The 18132-nt window shown below is 38.3% G+C and overlaps 1 protein-coding gene across 1 annotated transcript in view; it reads right to left on the bottom strand.

The window, feature by feature from the left end:
• Positions 1 to 18132, bottom strand: part of PCDH15 (protocadherin related 15) — a 1685023-nt gene that overhangs the window by 1234433 nt on the left and 432458 nt on the right. Inside the window, exon 2 of the mRNA XM_034662367.1 lies at positions 16316 to 16393. The gene's annotated coding sequence lies outside the window, so the exon portion shown is untranslated. The remainder of the gene's footprint in view (positions 1 to 16315; positions 16394 to 18132) is intronic.

The following is an 18132-nucleotide window of genomic DNA, read 5'->3' as shown; positions in this document are numbered from 1 at the left end:
TAAAACCTAGGAAACTTCTCTGTTACCACTGCATTAATGAGTTTTATTGTAAGATAGCAATGTGGGGTTCATTTTTGCTTTTGGTCTTATTTATCTTAGATAAGAAATAATAGAGATATAAAATATGGTGATTAAAATAGGTAATATTGCTTAAACATATTTCAGCACATTTAGCCAATTTATATGAATTTAAATGACAAAAAAATTAATGATCATTTGACAGTATTAAAAATGGGACAGTCTTGGGATGACTGGATGGCTCAGTCGATTAAGCATTTCAGCTCCCATCATGAGATCTCAGGGTCTCAGGGTCTCAGGGTCATGAGATGAAGCCCTGTGCTGGGCTCCATGCTGAGCCTGGAACCTGCTTAACATTCTCTCCCTCTGCCTGTCCATTGTCATCCCCCCCCACCCCTCAGGTGCTCTCTCTCTTAAAAATGGAGCAATCTCTCAATGAATACTTCTTAATTGATTGAAAATATATGTAAGTATCACTCATCATCAGGGAAATGCAAATCAAAACCACAATGAGATACCACTTTATACGTTTTGGAATGTCTAGAAACAAAAAGACAAGAAACATCAAGTGTTGATGAAGATGTGGAGAAAAAGGCACCCTCGTGCACTATTGGTGGGAATGCAAACTAGTTCAGCCACTCTGGAAAACAGTATGGAGGTACCTCAGAAAATTAAAAATAGAATTACCATATAATCCAACAATTCCATTATTGGGCATTTACCCAAAGAAAACTAAAACACTAATTTGAAAAGATACATGCACCCCTATGTGTATTGCAGCAACCTTTGCAATAGTCGATATATGAAAGCTACCCAATTGTCCATTGATAGATGAATGAGTAAAGAAGATGTGATACATACATATTCAATGAAACATCACTCAGCCATTAAAAAAATAAGAGTCTGCCATTTGTGACAACGTGGATGGACCTAGAGGATATTCTGCTAGGAGAAATAAGTCAGAAAAAGACAAATACCACATGACTTCACTTTATATGTGGAATCCAAAACAAAGCAAATGGGTAATCAAACAAACAAAAGCAGAAACAGACCCATAAGTACAGAGAACAAACTGATGAATGTTGAAGGGGTAGAGGGATGGGAAAAATGGGTGAGGGGGTGTGCAGGCTTCCAATTATGAAATGAGTAAGTCGTGGGGAAAAAGTCATGGTCAATGGCATTTAATACAGTTAATGGCATTTAAATGGCATTGTATGGTGATAGATGGTATCTACACTCGTGGTAAGCATGGCGTAGCATACAGAAATGTTGAATCACTATGTTGTACATCTGAAACTAATGTAACATTGTGTGTCAGCTGTATTTCAAGTAAAAAGATTCTCCATAATAGAAAATATTAAAAAAACAAAGTAAATTTAAAAATACTAAAAACAATTCTAGCAATTATTTACTGTTTTTATGTGAAAAACTAATGTATCTATATCCAGTGAAAGTCTTAAAACCCTGGTTATAGATATAGTATAGTATATCAAAAGGTATACATGTACAGGGGTAATACCGATTCTCAAAATAGGTGACAGAAGCTGATAGCTACAAAATAAAATCATCTTATAAACACTTTTTGATAAGAACAGACATAATTAGGTGGTGAAAAACCCAACTCCCTCTGTAACAGTTAAAAATCTATATTGAAAGTGACAGAACTAAACAATTTGAATTAGTTTAGACAGTCAATGTTATGACTTCATACAACTGAAGATTCCAGTTGTAAGTTTTCAGGTAACTATTTACCAAGTAGTTACAAAGTTGTGACCAGGGCAAAGTAACTCTCCCCTCTTTTCTCAGCTCTGCTTGCCTGATGTTAACATTCATGGGGGTGGAGTTGGGGGGTTCAAGGGTTTGCTGAACTACTTTTATATTCTTTTTTTTTTTTTTTTTTTTTTTTTTTTTTTTTTTTTTTTTTTACGCAGAGAGAGAGACAGAATAAGCAGGGAGAGTGGCAGGAGACAAGGAGAAGCAGATTCCCCCTGAGCAGGGAGCTGGATGCAGGGCTCGATCCCAGGATCCTGAGATTATGACCTGAGTCAAAGGCAGACGCTTAACCAACTGAACCACCCAGGTGCCCTACCACTTTTATAATCTTATTCTAGAGTCAAAGCCGCAGAATTGAGAGCGGTTGGCTCTCACCAACCTGACAGGCATCATGTTCTCACTCTTGAATTATGGCCAAGAAGATGCTATGCACATACCATACTACACTTATTGGTTGAACTACTCAGGGCCCACACATGCCACTGGGAGCATTCTCACCTAAATTATGGGGTGGAAAATCCAAGTCCAGTCAGGTCAGGCAAGGGCTGGATGGGGGAGCTAGAGAAGCTACCAGTCTGCTGGTCTGCAGGGGTTTACAACAGCAACAAGCATTTTCAAGTCAGAAGAGATCTTGTTACTGGAATACAGTATAAAGACAATTGTACACAAGATAAATGGCCTGCCAAAACAACATTTCTAAAAGCTCTGGGACACTATTAACCTAGCCTCTAATTTTTAAGTTGTTTGCTTTTTGGCAATAGCACAGTCAAGATAAACAGCCATTTAAATTTCAAAATATAGATATAGAAGTGCTCCCAAAAAACCACATTGCTCCGTATTTTATAGTCACCATCTATTTGCACAAAAAATATGCCACAGGCAAATGATTCAATTAAAAGCACATAATAAAGCTATATATTTGACATGATATCACAACTGGAGGGGAAAAATTATATAGTCTGTTAACTAGCAGCTTACATAACCACGTAATATCTAAATGACAAGATAAAACATAAAAATGAGGATGTAATATTTCACTTAAATGGGATGACTCCTTGATGGTACAGAAATAGAAATAAAATCCAAAATATCTTTTAAAAATGTTCACCATCCCTGGTATTCAAGTTTCACTAGTAGCTGTTCAGAAGGAAAACAGAAGCATGAATGCAATATTGTCAATGCTTTCCACAGCAGGAATGGAAAGCCAAGAGCCCTCAGTTAGATTTTGAAGCTGATGAATATTAAAATAAGAAAATCAGATGCACTGCATGTGTGAATGGTAACAGAGACTCTTCAGAATTCCAATTTCACATTTGCAGTCAATTTATCTCTTCATCCTCCTGAAGTAGATAAATTGAATATTGCAGTTAATAGTTGGATAGCGCTTTGGAATAAAGCTAGGATCTGTCTATTCAGCAAGGATACATATACCATTGTGCCTTCCATCAGATCCTACCATCCCTTTTGTAAGTGTAAAAACCCAGAAGAAGAAACAAATGTCAAATTCGCCAAAGATTTTTCTTTCTCATTTGCCTTACATGGTAGAGAGTATTTCTATCAGATATAAGATCCAGAAGAGATGCACTTTGATTCTATTAAAAATTTGCATTTAAATTCTCATAGATGGTAGATTTTTTTCTTTCAAGCAACAGAACAATGCCATTGGCTAAATTCTTCAAAAATTTTTGAGTATACAAGTGTTCTCAAAGTTAAAAGGATAGGGAGGAGAATTGTAAGAACTAAGTATTCTGTTAGGTGACTTTAAATAAGAAAGTACTAAAAAATTTAGCCTCTAGTTCATATAATCATTGTAACAAATAAATGTGATATAACAGCACACACGAATGTAAATAACAGTCACAAACTCTTTCCACTTTGGTGAGTTAGACAGCAGTTAATATATGGGCACAGCATATTGTCAAAGGCATTGGACAAGATAACCCCACTGTTTTAATTTATTCTGGAAGAGCCAGAGGTAAAAATTTAATAGTGACCATCACAGAGCCCTGTCTCACATGACAATGGGGTCAAATATTTTGGGTCAGATAAAACTTTCATTCTCACTAACTAACTTTATTTCCCATAATGTGTTTTTCAACAAACACCAATCAACGTGTTAAATTCCTGCTTTTTATTAAGATAATGGCAGAATGTATGATGGTGATATAAAGATGAGAAGACTACAGTTCTAATTCTCAAAGATGTTAGGATCTACTAGCAATGATTCATGCGAATAGATAAATACCATAGCAGACAGAAGCAGCAGTGGGGTAAAGAAAGGGTATCAAAGGATAAGTTTCTTTGTGTGTGTGCATGCGTGTGTGTGTGTGTGTGTGTGTCCAATAATACTTTATTTAGAGACACTGAAATTTGCCTTTCATATAATTTTCATGTTACAAACCATGCTTCTTTTAATTTTTCAGCCACTTACGAATGTAGAAACCATTCTTAGCTTGTGGGCCATATCAGCCATCAGAAAGAATGATTATCCAATATTTGCATCAACATGGATGGGACTGAAAGGATGAGTTTCTACATCAATAAGGATGAGAGTTAAGTCGGGAAGAAGGAATGACTGGGATGGATTTCAGGGAAGGGAGTATGCAGAGGGTGTGGTGTGTATAGAACCCTTCCAACAATGGACACTACACAGAGGCCTGGATGTATCAGGTGTTGCAATTATAAATGCACATCCCTTTCCTGAAAATCTTGCTAACGGGCAGATGCCACATGCAGATTTTTTAAAGTGATTTATTCCATATGCAGATTATATAAAATCTCACTGGGGTCTAGAGCTGCATCCCATTATCAAATAATTAATATTTCTACAGTGAAATGGGAACATCTGCAATGAGAGGGCAAACAGAGTCAAAATGAGCCTCACAACAGGTCAGGATAGGTTTTTCCACCAGAGGAGTTACAAAAAATAAATTATGTTCAGAATTTCTTTAAATTTAAAAATTCTAAATAAGGGACCTATACACCTATAATTCTTACATTCATGTTTAACTAGGTATAATTTATAATAGCTAAAAGAGGGAATGACAAATGATAAGTTGAAGAGATCAGCAGAGGCTAGAGGTCATCAAGCTCTGAAACGTTAAGAGCCAAGGTTGGAAATGAAGGAGATTAGCACGCCAGCCCATCTTCCCTGCTAGACTACACAGGTCCTATGCAGAGGACAGCCTGGGAGCTGAGGGATCTTTAGGCCTTACTGGAAACCATCCCAATGAGACAGGAAGAGAACGTGAACTGGGACTGAGAACACAGGTGCAAAGAAATAGGAGAGTTGAATATCTTAATGAGATTTTTTTTTTTTTAAAGAACAGTTCACATTTGTCCTAAGAAAGCAATTAGTGGGGCACCTGGGTGGCTCATGATAGTGGGATCTACCCCACATAGGGCTCCTTGCTCAGGCAAATGTCTGTTTCTCCTTTCCCTCTGCCTCTGCCCCTCACCCATCTCCTCCAACTCTCTCTCTCTAAAATAATTATGTCTTTAAAAAAGCAAAAAGAAAGCAGTTAGCCCTTGACTGGGAAAAATAATTATAATATTTAAACTTAAATTCAAGAAATATATCATGAAATAAGAAAGTACACACCCTTCGTAACTCTGTGTGTGCGTGCATGTGTGTAGTGGGTATGTCTGACTGTCTACACACAGACACATGCACACAGGCACACACACAGTACTTATATGAATCCCATGAACTGTTCAGGGTTGGCATTATATACTTCCCTCTTAACATCCAGATTTCTTTACTTCAGTGGAAATATTTAACCTTATGCTTAGAGAGGAACATACTGATAATTAAAATATTGGTGATTTTTAAAAATACAAAATAGGGTTAAAAATCAAAATGATAAATTATAATTTTGTATTTTACTTTGAAAAGGATCATTATCCTCAAGGTGTGCCATCGAACTGATCTACTGTATCTGATTATACACATATAACTCACTTATCTGGAAACTCTCTTATCAGTGAGAGCAAATTAGCCTCCGAAGACAGAGCAAGACTGAGGACCTAGACATGGACACGATCCCAAAGCTACCCAGGCTGCATCCCGCCCACAAGGGTCCCATCAGGTCACCCGCGGGGAGGCTGAAGTCCAACCTCCACGTCCCCTCATCAAGCTGGGCACTGTGGCAAGGGCTGCCATCAGTCCGGAATAAGGGCTTGTCTCTCTAAATCAATTTTGTGCATTGATTGAATTTTTGTGATCATTATGAGGCAAAGGAAACATTCTCAGAGGATGGCCTTTTATGAATTCTCAAAGGCACCTCTCTATGCCAGTAGTGGGAGCCTTGTCTAATTATCTCAGGAACTGTAGGGAGAATCACGAACGCTGGTTCTTGAGGTTCAAGGACATGATTATCGAGGTTCTGCATCTGTGGTTCTGTGGCTCTATTTACAGCCTCAGTATTGCCTCTGGCGTGATGTACCCATATTGAAGATAAGGACTCAGGTTCTGCTCAAACAAGCTGTCCAAGGGACTGCTGGTACAACTATGGACTGAAGCCCAAAGTTGTCAAATCCTTACCAAATGAGACACATTTAAACATTTACAAATTGAGTTTAATTCTGAAAATGACTATAGCTGAATTTATACTCACAGAGTGAGAAATTACTACATTAAAGCTCATTATATGGGTCACCACCACATAAAATTTCCTTTAACACAGCCTAATTTCTGGTTTAAGTTTGAAGTACATTATTTATATATATGTTCAGAAAATTTGGGACCACTATGAGTTAAACTGAAGTTTGAACAGAAGAAAAATTTTATAGTACTTAGGTATGTAAAAAATATATGAATTTTATTTTTCAGGATGTTAGAAGCCACTTTAAAATTAAAAAGCATACCTATGGGAAATAAAGAACTCACAGTTATTCTTTGATTTAGTATATAACAGTTATTTTAATAACTATGAAAACTTTTCAAACTTCAGTATCTTAAACTATCCAGAAATCCTCTGGGGAAAAGCAAGTGAAGCAAGTGGATAGACAGATACATAAAGGTATATTTCACCTTAGAGTGAAAACAAGTATTAATCAAAAGAAAATCAACCTTAAAAATATTTGTGAAATCCCCTGTACATTTGTATGTACGTAGAAAGATCTACATTTATATAAATGTGATACCTGCATTTGCATAGAGTGTCATGAGGTCGCTAAAGAATAAGATGTACAAGGGAACCTAATGGTTCTTTGAAGTTAAGACAACAACAACAACTAGCAAAAAAAGGTTCACACCGAAACCTATAGACTTTTGACTGAAAATAACTAAAAATCAGTGTAGAAAGAAAGTTTTCCAAAATTTGCGAGGCTTAAAGTGCCTAGTGCTTGGTTCAAAATAAAGCAGCTAGCATTTCAGTGATGGGTTTGGGGGTGCATGCGGCAACGAAGAGGGACTCTGGACTAGCCTGCCAGTCCCCCTTCGGACAATCATGGCCCTCAGACGTGCCTCAGAAACTTCCGTGGACCACTATGAGGAAGGTACTTGGTAGATCAGAAAACGGGGACATAAAAGGAAATAAACAGAGACTTTTCACCCCTTGGAAATCTAGAAACTGAAGCATGTACATTTAAGAATTTCTAGGCTATCACTGACATCTTTCCACTTTGGACCATTTCTTCTCCGGTCAATGCAAATGCATCCGTGTGAGCCACTGGTGACAGCAACTGCTTCCTGCACCCATCAGTATCCTCGCAGGGCTGGCCTTCTGACTGCAGTACCCTGTCTGAGCTGGTCAGACAGGGACACGTGCTGCTGGAGGCCAGCCAGTCTTCTGACTTCTCACAGCCACCAAAGGGGGAGGACTGCACCAGGCAGGATGGCTCAGAGAGACGGCATGTCAGCAGACAGATGTAGACCCACACAGAAGTGTGGACACTGTGTTGTTCCACAGAGGAACTTAGGAGGCTGATGGTGACATGGTACGATACACAAGCGATAAATGAAATAACTGGCACACTACAGACCGGAGGCCTCAGTATTAACCATGGTTATTTTAGTGGATTCTGATATAGGTGTCACTTCTATTTACTTATTTGTTTTACTTCTTTTAGAATGTAATGTTATCACTGTTCATCCTCTACATTTTACGTTTTTTTATTATTAAGAAAAGTGTTATTTTCATCAAAAATTTAGGCAAAGAGTGACCACAGATTTAGCTCTCAGCTTTCTGACAGGAGAAAAAAATACAAGTAATCACTTTCAGTTATGTATATTTCATAATAAAAAAAATCATTGATCAGAAAAATAAAGTTTATTTTAGGTCTCACATAGAGGCAAAAAATAGTTTTCAGCAGGGTCCTTAAAGATTGTTTCATAAAATAATTTTTTTAAAGATTTTATTTATTTGAGAGAGTTCAAGAAGGGGGAGGGGCAGCGGGAGAAGCAGGCTCCCCGCTGAGCAAGGAGCCGGACACAGGACTTGATCCTGGGATTCGATCCTGGGACTCCAGGATCATGACCTGAGAGCTGAAGGCAGTAGCTCAACCAACTGAGCCATCCAGGCGCCCTATAAAAAATATTTTTGACCACCTCCCTTTGATAGAGACAGTGACGTCTCTGTCTCCTCAGGTCACTAATCCACAGGCAGCAGCGAGCCCCATCCATTCCCTGAGGTGTGGGCTGATACTACTGCACACTTAGTACGTCTATAGAAAAGAAGAGGCAAAGTCCTTAAATAATACTTAGAAAAACCAAGGTTTGAGATGTATTTGTCAAAAAAGAGCACATACCACTGATTTCTGAGGAGGGTGTAAATATAGATATTTTTCACTGTGGCCTTACCCACATGACTCAGTGGTACACCGAGCCAACGTTAGGACTGACTCCCCTACAGTTGTCTAGAGAGGACCAGTGCACGGATACCCAAAACGATCCAATCCAGGAAACCCATGAAGAGAGCAAACGTTTCCCTAGCAATAAAGGGGTCTGTTCTCATGCATATAAAAGTGGGTAATCAAGGATCCACAGTCCAATGCATGAATACAGCTTAATCATTTGCATCTCAGATATATATTTAAGGATAATTATATTATAGGCCAACCTTGAGCTGTATGCAATGAATATCTAACTTTGAGAAGTTCCATTCTTGCTAAATTTTTTGGAATAAATTAAGAAAATACATACATCTAGGAAAATTAATGAGATTCATCACTGCATAAGTATATTAAATAAGATGGTGGAACACTGGAAGATATTATATGTACCGATGATTGTGATCTTTGGAAATAACTAAAGCAATTGTGGTCAGTTTTCCTATAAGCCTCTTGCCATTGGTTAAACCATATGAAGTTACGGTGTTTTTTAATCTTCTGAACCACCTCCCCAAGTGGCAACTTTAAGCATTTCAAACTAATAGTTCATGACAACAAACTTAATTCCTATGCTCATGGGAGAACACTTGTATTTATTCATTATATCAGGCATTAGAATCCAGACACCAAATATGCCTACATGCACACTTAATACTAATTCTGTTATTACGGAAGTAGAATGCACTATACCTCCTGCCACCTGGCGTCCTTCCTCTGTTCTCAAGAATTGTCATATCTGAATCTGGGCATGCTGACAGCTAGCTCATTCCAGATGTGGAGCTTGTGACATGAGCTAAACCAGCACTGGATACACTTACTGGCTTGTTCAGAGGGGTGTGTGTGTGACATGGATGGGCTGGATAAAGAAGAATTGGGGATTTGCCTGGAAAGGCTGAGGATATAAATCTGGAAACACACAGGCTAGGAGAGTGCCGAAGTCAGACTGACATCAGGTCTCAAAACGCCAGGCAATATCACAAAGCTCTTGGATCAATCCTTTCCCGAGGAATTCTGGACTGTCAGAGTCATAAGGCAGTAAACTTACTTACTATGTATGCTAATTTGAGTTATATTTGTCATTACTTTCACTATAAAGGGTCTAACACATGTGTGAAAGTAGATAGGGGTGCATGTATAGAAAATCATTAAAAACATTGCACATAAATATTGTGCAGATTATTGGTAATTTTATTGTGCTCTATCACTTTAAAAACACTTATATTTAAAATCATATATAAACGTGTGTGTATATATATATTTATTATTTTCTTTTCTTCTAGAGAGGACGTTCAATGATTTTTAAAAAATGTATACAGCTAGGGGTGATGAGAGTTGGGTTTGTATTTCTGATCTGATCTGTGAATCCTACTGCTTTGTGATTTTACTGATGTGATGGGTGTGAACAGATACCAGATAGAAGTTGAGGGGAGTATTGTTGACCTTACACATTTCAAAGACCCATAACTCCTCAGTTATCTAGTGAGAGAAATCCTCCTTATTCTTAATGACCCAAAAGTCATTCCAGCCACTCATTATATTAGAAGACAGAACTGCCTCCACTAGGGTTTCTCTAATTTTTATATAGGAACTTCAACGTGCAAGCAAACAGAATCACAGGTAAGGATATCTGACAGGCTTTCAGAGGGCCTGGGGTCAGACATAAAAGCTTTCAAAGTGAGAAAAAGATGTAATCATTGAAGAAGCAGCACCTAATAGCGGGATTCAATTTGCTTTAAGTAGAAAAAACAAACTGAGTGGCAGAAGCTATCACAGAGGCACGGATGCATCTCGATGATCGTATTTATCATTTCAAGTGTTGGAGGGGGAGGGCTTCCTGTGTGTAGATAGCCCAGAGGGAGCGGGGGAAGAGCGACAGGCAGAGACCCCTCATCGGGGTCTTGCAGCAAACCTGCACAGTGTGAAGGGCAATTATTATTATGCTCAACTGAGAGATGAGGAAAGGGAAGCTGATGTCCCGTGTGGCTGAGCACCTCGAGAGCAGGCAAATCGCGGGTGCACGGCGGGCGAGCCATCCCAGCTCCGATCTGGCTGCGCATGCTCAGAAGTTCTGCACCGTTCTCGTACAACAGTCGCTCATGAACTGCAAATACACCTTAAATTTAAAAGAGATGCTAATATAATCTCAACTGGAAAAGCTTTGACTATTTCACCACATCTGAGTCGAATAGTTTCCAGTTACGTCACGTGGCTCTGTTTCAAAAGGTAGGTTTTTTTCTTTTCTCTTTATATAAATTCATCAGGTTATATTTACTAATCTTGAACACAAATATAGGCTATGGTCTGGCTAAAATCATCTTCTGAAAATTCTCACAGAATACTTGAAAATGCTGATGACCGTCCCTGTGCACCTCTGCGCGCTCTCACACCCTTTCACTCCCTTCGTGGATGGGAGCAACGCCAAACAGGTGTTTTTCCCATTTCCCTTGCACACGACACGGAGTGACCATCTGACCCCTTTCCAGGCCACCGAATGTAAGTGGAAAGATGTGGTGGTACTTCTGGCAAGTCTGGTTGCCCCGCTAGTGAAGAGGGTTCTGCCCCCGGGACAGCCTTGCCCTCTTCTCGTTCCAAGGCTGGGGCACAAGGCTGCAAAGGCAGCAGACACCTTACGGCCACGCCGGAGAGGTGGAGGAGACCAGAGCCTCTGGCCCCGAGCCCTGGCAAGTGTGCATTGCCGAAAACACGCTAGGGGCTGCCCAACCCTGTATTTGTCTTGGGGTGCGGAGTGGAATGGATGTTTCTTATAATCTCTTGATCCCAAATGTCCAGACTATGCTCTTTTGGTCCCTGAAACACGCAAAACCAATTGAAGTATGTGGAGTATGCTTTATGCCACAACTTAGCACAGACAATACTCAGGCATCATCAGGCAGGTAGCATGCATCAGCCTCGCCTGAAGGCAAACGGGTATCCCTTCATCAAATAGTAAACTATGTCTCCACCTGCTAATATCCTTCAGGGGCTTGGCATGTCTTTTGGACCCCAAGTACCTTGCTGATCCAGACTTACTTTTCAGTCTTACACCGTATGTTCTGCCACCTGACCGTTTGCTGCAAGAGGCCCATGCTGTCCCCATCACCCCCCCACCCCCTTCTCCTCGCCCTTCCACCAGCACCTGCACCCTCTCCCCGGCCGCACTTCTGGGGAACGGACTTCTGAAGGCCACGCACTATCTTTTCACAGCTCTCTCTGACACGAAGCCTTGCCTGGCACCTGTAACCAAAGCCTTTTTGTCCTTTTAATCTCCTTGGAAACATTCTTAATGTTCATGTGGCAATGATATCACACATTTTATTCTATTCTGTGTACTAGCTGCAATCCCTGCCCTCTGCAAAATTGCCACCAACACTCCCAAAGGACCATAAAGTTCACCGAGGGCGGCGGAAGCACGGGAGCATTTTCCTTAGCTGCCCAGTACCTAGTGGTGATATTATGCCACAGTGCGGGTAGAAGGGTGGGCAGAGTCGATTTCTCCCTAAAGAGGGATTCTCTTCATTGTGCCCTTCTGTACTGCTACACACTCCTCAAGGATCATAATCATCAAAGAGGAGGGGTTACATCCTGAAAGCTTAACTTCTAAAGAATTTGCTAAATATGAATAAGGGACTTTTCTCAAGAACTCCAAGAGCACCTCTGCATTGTATTAGCAGGATTTGGCAAACTACCGCACACAGACCAAATCCAGCCCACGGGCTGTTTCGGTCAAGTTTTATCAGAACACAGCCACTCATGTGTTTACGTAAGATCTAAGGCCACTTTTGTCCTACAAAATCAGAATCAAGTAATTACCACAGAGACCCACACAGCCCACAAAGCCTCCAGTAGTACCCTGCTAGTAGGTTAAAAGTAACAAAAACTTAGGGGCACTGGGTGGCTCAGTTGGTTGAGCATCAGACTCTTTTGATTTCAGCTCATGTCCTGATCTCAGGGTCATGAGATCAAGCCCACCCTTGGGCTCACTGCTCGGGGGTGGGGGGTCTGCTTGAAGATTCTCTCCCTCTGCCCCCTCTCCCCATGCCTGTGCATGCTTGCTCTCTCTCTCTCTAAAATGGATAAATATATCTTTTTAAAAAATTAAAAACAACTTCCTAGTCAAATAAATTAGAGAAAAAAAATTCAACAGTTTTTTTTTTTTTACTTTAATGGCAAAATTTCCTGAGCGTTGATTCCTATTATGTATTATATGTAGTCCTATTACGCATTGCCAATTTTCATATCATTTCCCTGAGTTCCCCAAATGTTTTTGACACAGGAATCTTGTTTAATGGGTTCTGTCTCAGGCCCAGTTATCTGAGGATCACCAGTTTGGCAAATGCTTCTTTAGAAAACTGCTAAATTTTAACTGAATTGTAGTTTTCCCTTTAAAGTGTTGCCCTTATCTGATAATATCTAACTCTCCCGGAATTCACTTATTGTTCTAGTGATTTTCTCTGATACAATTAAGCCATTTAGCCAACTGCTCTGGCCCATGATAAAAGGACCACTTAAGCTTCCTTGAGGTTGAAATTATAGCATACCTTGTGTTATAAACAAGTTAGGTGGTAATTATTTGAGTGATGTGGGTAATTAACATCAAAACAGCCACAAATGTACTTGAGGAGAGAATCTATGCTCTAGGATTTAAAATTATTTAATCTAATTTAAATGGATCCAGGAATACCGGACTTTAGGTACATTAATGTGATGGATTACACAATTATAAACCCCGTTAGATGTAGACACTACCTGCTATATATTCTTATAGTTCTTAAATTACTGCTTTCCTCAAATGCTTCCCTTAGAAAAAACAATTGTCCTCACTTGCATCCCTTTCAAGAAATTGTTCCTTCAACTTGAGTAAACATGTTGATGAACAGAAAAAGAAGCTAAATTACAAATATATATATATATATATATATATATATATATATATATATATATTATTTTCCCAGAGGTTTAGAAGTGTGCACAATATTTGGTGATTCCTTTCATTTAATCTAACAGCAGATACAGAAATAATTGTAGCTCAGCTGACACATGTCTGTGCCAAGGAGACTCCCTAGGATTAGCTCGGAGAGGGAAATTCAACATGTAAACATCCACAGCCTCCAACATGGAAATCACATGACCCACGTACATGCTCTCTGCCCAGCCCCAGAGCCTTCCAGTTATTGGAGGAGAGACGGTGAGGTATGGGGTCAGACCCCAGTCTGGATCTCAGCCCCTCTGCCGGGTATCATCCAACCTAAGCTTTCAAGGGAGCCAAATTCTCTTGACAAGTAAAGCCCACCTATGGAAGCACACTCAAGGAGCTCTGTGCCACAGTATGGCAGCAGGGTGACTCAACTTCCCCTATATTCCACACAGTCCCTTCACTGATGGTGTCTAAAACACTCTTTTTGGTTAGCGTTTGTGTCCTGCCCCTATTAATATAATTGAGGGCACTATTAAAAACACCTGTAGAAGTGAATGTTGCTTTGAATGATTTACCTGTTGAATATGTGTGTTTAATGTGGACCTGACTAAAAACTAGATCGAAATCGTTAACAAGATATGCAAATGCTTTAAGAAATTAAGCAATACATCTGAGCATAGGGCAGGTACCACCTTAGAAAGCTTAGGTAGTTGAAATCTATATCAAGAGTTTCTGCCAAATTACTAAAGTCCTTTCCAACTTGATTGTGTCCTTGCTAATCTGTTATGTAACAGCACCACCCACAGTGCACCAATGGCTCAAGGAGAGAAGCAGAGTTTCTTTCTGTCAATCAGGACCAAAAAGTTAACTAAAAATTAAAAAAAAAAAAAAAAAACAACTAAAGTATGTTCTATATTTTTTAGGATTGCCCATTTTACCACTAGTGAGTTGTAATGGCCACATCTTTACGGGCCCGTCTTTGAGCACACGTCGAGCACACAAGCACACATGGAGGTGCATGTGAAAAACACTTCCTCTCAGAGCAGAGAACAGAGAACTGTTGCCTAGGAATGTTTGTGAGGGCAACTTTGATCGTGCTCTAGGAATATGTGTCTATCTACCATACATACGTGCGTATCACATTTGCAAACACATCAGTTCATGTTATCAGTAATTACTCAATAACAAGCTATTTACATTGCATGTCTCTGAATGCTCTGATATACAATTCCTTGTGAACTTACCTTGAACTATAAATAGCAAGAAACTTTAGGACCTGAAATTTGTCTCTTTTCAATTATTATTTTCATGCTTCTATGCACTCATCAACAAAATGGAATTACAATTTTTAAAAAATTGTGTTCCTTTGCATGAAAAATTTATTATCTGAAATATATTGTTCCATAGGAATTTAAGTAGGCTTATATGAGAAATTAAGCTTCTGTTGGAAATATAAAGCCTCATGTGCATTGATATATACTTAACACAGACATCTTACACATACAAACAGGCACCTTCAGCACTTTCACAACTTGAGGAGATTTTTAAAAATTGCAGTCATAATGGCTGCAAGGAAAAATTATTTCAACTCTTCATTTTCAAAATATTATAAATCTATCCACGAAACTGTTTTTTGTCACCTTTATAGTTACATTATAAAATATAACATTGTAAAAATATTGTTTTTTTTTAATATTTTAAAATATCAAGGCAGCATATATTTATGGAATGCCTACTGTGTCATAGCATTGTAACAGATTCTGTATATATCCTGGTGGATGACAGAAATAGGTTCTTTATCTCTCTGGAACCTACATTCTTCTAGGAGCAAAAGGAATTTTAAAAATAGGCATATATATAATATTTTTTCATAAAATATATACACACTATATATTTTCATAAAATATATATACACTTTTTTCATAAAAATATATACATACTATATTTTCATAAAATGCAAGTTAAAATTATGTATTTCTTCTTTAAAAGTATTTGTTTTTCTGAAATATGTAACTTTTAACTGAGCCGTTTAAATAAAAATTTCATTCACTACTACCTCAATTTTAGACATTTTCCGGTGCCAATTTCCATAGGTTTCTACTTCTAATTCTATTTCCATGGGTTTAAAATATTATTAGACCACTAAACTGTATTTCTCCTTGCTTTCGCTGAAGTGACTGTTAGCCAAATTGTATCTTAATTCCTATTTTGTTACTCCGAAATTCCAAAAGCCATTTCTCCTGCAATCAAAGCAAAAGCCTCACTTCAGAAACACGTAAAAGAAAATTGATTTTCATCCTGAAAATGTCAAACTTCTGCCTATAATACTCAGCTATGGTTTTCTGAAACAGCAAAGTTCAAAAAGAACCATCGACCTGGTGGCCCTTTGACACATGATGATGGATACAACTTGTCTCCTGCTTTACTGCTAGAACGTCCTCCCCAAGAAGGAGACAATCAATGAAGAATAATACATTTAAACCGGGGAGAAGGTTTGCTTGTTTTAATGTATTAAAAGAGAAAATACTGGCATTTCACTTCTCCAGGGAGAGTTTTTATATACTCAGTGATTAACTCTTTTCTCTCTTTCTGGCTTAGACGAGTCAGATATATGTGTATCCGCTTAAGGATGGGGAGCGCCCATCTCAAAGTTAAACTCTGTATGTAGCTAATGAACTTAAGGTGAGAGACAGATGTGATATATCACTCTTCTTCAAAGGAGAAGAAAAGATATTATATAAAGAATACCGTTTTAAGAAAAGTGTAACCACTACTCACCCTGGTGTCTTGTCCTTCTGTCAACCACGGGTCTGGCAACTTCAACTGTTTCTAGTAAGGGAGGATATTTCCATTTTCCTACAGGATAAAGTTACTGATCAATGTCACATCAAAAACAGACTCTATTCAAGCGCAGAACACAAGAGCAACTCATTTTCTTGCAGATTATACTCATGTTTGCAATGAATTGATGCATATTCTGGAGTAAATCTTACAATCCTGTATGTAAATTTTGCAAGAAGCATATGCTTCCAGCTTAAAATAACTGTACAAATGCATGCCATCCTATATGCTCCATGTTGTATTCTTTGCTCAAGAAACAGAAAATCACTTTCACCTGCAAATTTTTACGCCATTTTACCAGAGTCCTAACAAGGAAACACAGTGTAAATTCTCCTTCAATGACACTTTAAAAATAGGTGTTTTATAATATGGTAAATAGATTCAAGACAAATAAGGACAACTGTATAGGGAGAAGGCTACTTTTGAAGCTACACCACATTTAACTTCCAGAATGATATACCACATCATTATTACCTTTGATTCACAAATCGTGCATCTCTGCTTTTTCAAAGGAGAAAGGGATCATTTTAGGATACTGTAATGCAAAATCTTAAGACATTTTAGGTACTGCTCTTATTCCTATTGGGTTTTAATCTTCCTCACAGTTGAAGAGCATGTCTAAATTATTCATCACTCTTATAGTTCCACAGTTGATACTGTACTGAGTGTGTACATATTAGGAAACAGGCACAGAAATAGATGAAAATAGCTATAGTTTCTTTCAAACGCTTAAACATGTTTTCTTGAAACGCCTTAAAATATAAAGCTAACAGACACACTTAATTTATGGAAAAAAATACTTATTCTCACAACCAAACTTTGTGAACTACTAAATAAGTGGAAATAAATACACAAAAAAATTTAGTTAGTGCTTCTAAAATATTTACATTTAACAGTATTAAGTAAATAGCGTCACAAGGAAGGTGAGAACTATAAAACTCTAGGATATACCATTGAAATTTGATAATAGTGTATTTTATGAATATATAAAAAAATTCTATACAAGTTAAAAATTAAAAAATGCACAAAAGTCCATTTTTATACCTCTTTAAAAGGGATTAAGAAATATCCGACTTTAAGGACAAATAAATAGGAGAGTTTTTAAAATTAAAAACAGTAAAAACATAAAAATTAAAAGCATATTCATCTATTTTTCACAATAAAATGTAAGTTTAATATCCATATTTAAAATATATCATTGAATATAGATGGGGTTTGACAGGATCTTCACCGCCCACCACACCCACTCTGCCTTCTTGGTGGCATTCGGGACATTTTTGTACAACTCTAAGGCTCTACAGAACACATTTTGAAAAATCTTGACATGGACGGGTCCCTAATATACTTTAATAAGAGCTATAAAAAAGAATATTGCATGGACTGAATAAAATTGAGTTTTTCAGTTGATTTGATCAAAAACAGCCATAATAAGAGGACAATTATTACAGTGAACTCCTGACTGTACTTGGACTCCGAGCATAGCTTCCTTGGAATACTTCCTTTGAACCAGAAATACCCAGATTTTCCCTAGGAGTTTCCTATGATTCTGAATAGTTGCTGAACCCTCAATTAGTCCCATTTTAAACACACCATTTTTTCTTTTTTTTTTTCTTTAAAGATTTTTTTTGAGAGAAAGAGAAAGAGAGCACAAGGGGGGTGCAGAGGGAGAGGTAGAAGCAAGACGCCCCACTGAGCAGGGAGCCTGACCGCGGATTTGATTCCAGGAATCTGAGATCATGACCTGAGCCCAAGGC

Source organism: Ailuropoda melanoleuca, chromosome 6 (assembly GCF_002007445.2).
Source record: "Ailuropoda melanoleuca isolate Jingjing chromosome 6, ASM200744v2, whole genome shotgun sequence".
Taxonomy (NCBI): domain Eukaryota; kingdom Metazoa; phylum Chordata; class Mammalia; order Carnivora; family Ursidae; genus Ailuropoda; species Ailuropoda melanoleuca.
The sequence above is the reverse complement of the archived record's forward strand: the minus strand, read 5'-3'. Positions and strand labels throughout refer to the sequence as shown.